The following is a 2,419-nucleotide window of genomic DNA, read 5'->3' as shown; positions in this document are numbered from 1 at the left end:
AGACTCCATCAAACTAACTTGTCAAGCACATACCTGACAGATGACATTATGTTGGGTTCTTATGTAAAAACTCTCCAGTGAAAATCTTTTCCTTCTGACTAAATACAGATGATAAATTATAGAAACCTACTGTAATTTTTTGACCAACTGAATTAATCGATAATTTACATTCAAGGGTTGAATATTTTACTGTAATTAACGTTTTTATTGCTAGAATAACATCCTCTTACTAATTCACAGTAAACTGGCCACAGTTAATTAAGGAGTTAAAAGAATAAATAAAGTTAAAACAAGCACTTGTTTTAAAGAATTAAAGGTAATTATCATTCGATAGCTCACTGATCTAATGTTTTAACCAGGCTACTTAAAGGTTTCCTTAACAATGCTTTTGTCATGCTTAGTTAAGATCATTATAATGTACTGTACCTTCAATCTTTTTGTTAAGGCTTTTAATTTTCTGTAAAGACCTACAACATCACTGTCCCTCAGCAAGTTTTTGACTGATTTTTTTTTAAAATTTTTTACAATTATTTATGTCCTTTTTTTAATGACTTAATTAACACTCATGTGTCTGATTGCAGCTGAGTGACCTCTGATACCAGTGCTTATTCCAACACCGGATATGCTTGTATTTAGGCCACTTCCATCCCTCAGGCTTACAACTTATGTGCATATTTCTGTGGGTTATAACAAGCCGTTACTATTTATAAAACAAGGTTACCATTTCAGAAACGGACAGATAGGTATTGACAGGTGAACATGTATGTACTGTACTATCAGTGAATATAAACACAAAACACCTACAATGACTGAACACATTACTGATGCTTATTTGCACTGTATCTTACCAACTAAAGGTTAATGGTTTATCATCACATGGCCCACTGACAGCCTGTTTAGGCTAGAGAAACACCATGCAGATAATTGCTTGCACCATATGGTCAGCACCTCATAAATGTCATTTTAACTTAAACTCCAAAGGTTATAGTGAAACGGTCTGCTGATGTTTGCATGCAATTGAATGTTGCTCAGGATGAGGTGTTATCAGGCAGAGAATAAGAGACTCCCTGTGCAGATCTAATTTGCCTTGTGGTAAAGTGGGAAGCATGCCCACAGTGCACTGTAGAAGCAGTGCAATGATAACCCGAAAGCTCACCTCAGTATTTATCCTTATTGAAATGCTGTCAGATATTTGCCTTGGAACTCCTGCTGAACAGAGGGAAAGTGTTAGCAGTTACTGTCTGTGAAACTGGAGAATGAGTACACAGCAGCGGAGGCTGTAAAGTCACAGTGGCATGAATCATTACATCAAACCTGATCAGGATAGCCACATAAAAAAGCTTTTAAGCACTTTTTAATGAAACATATGAATGTTCTGAAGTACTCTTACTAATTCTGTCTCTGATCATGTACACCCATTGTTTAATACAGCAAGCAGTTATATCAAACCTAAGCAGGGCTCAAAAAAGGGCCTTTGCACCAGACTTTTATAAAATGTGCACCTTACTGACAAACGCACAAGCTCTACCCTGAAGGTTGGAAGTTTAAATGAGCTATCACTTTAAAGATTTTATTTTGTCAGGCTTTACCTTGTTTTTTGTCAAAGTTGAAAGCAGGGCTCACAGAAACCATGAATGATCCCTATCAGATATCAGTGGCTGAGGATTTCTACTTTACATCTGCTGTGTAGCCCTGGTCTTAGAAAAATAAGGTCAAACAGCATGTGTGCTCCGTGTAGACGACTGAAGGAACCAATCCTGGCTAATGTCTGGGTCGGGATATACAGCTATCTGCTGTGAGCACCTGATGAAATATGAAACTAGTGTAATCTACACAAGTGGAGAAATGGCAGAAGCAAGGAGTAGCTACTTGGGGTGTTTTGCCCTTGTTTGTCCAATGGTGTGATTAAAGGAAGATCCAAATGCAGAAATCATCAGGAAGAATCATAATGATACCAAAACCCAAGACGTCTTGAAAATAACTAAAAGTGCTGCAATGGTGGAAAAAACAAAGTATTCAACCTAAAATGAATTAACAAACCTCATGACAGATGGACTAACTTACTCACCAACTAACAAACAAACTAACTAAGGAAAGCAAACACACCACGATGACCACAATAAGAAACTGGGGTATACAAGCATCTGGCAATTAACAAAGAAAAACCTGGAGTTTTTAAACTAAGAGAGAAAACTGTAAACTGGGCGCATCATGGGAGGCTCAACTAACTCTGAGTCTAAATAGGAACTCTAGGTCAGGGGTGCTCAAGTCCAGTCCTCCAGATCTATAACTCTGCAACTTTTAGATAAATCCCTCTCCAACACATCTGAATCTAATGAATGGCTCATTACCAGCTGAATTACATGTGGTTGAGGGAATTCAGCCACTTGATTCAGGTGTGTTGGAGAAAGGATGCAAC

This window comes from Melanotaenia boesemani, chromosome 15 (genome assembly GCF_017639745.1).
Source record: "Melanotaenia boesemani isolate fMelBoe1 chromosome 15, fMelBoe1.pri, whole genome shotgun sequence".
In the NCBI taxonomy this organism is placed as follows: Eukaryota; Metazoa; Chordata; class Actinopteri; order Atheriniformes; family Melanotaeniidae; genus Melanotaenia; species Melanotaenia boesemani.
The sequence above is the reverse complement of the archived record's forward strand: the minus strand, read 5'-3'. Positions refer to the sequence as shown.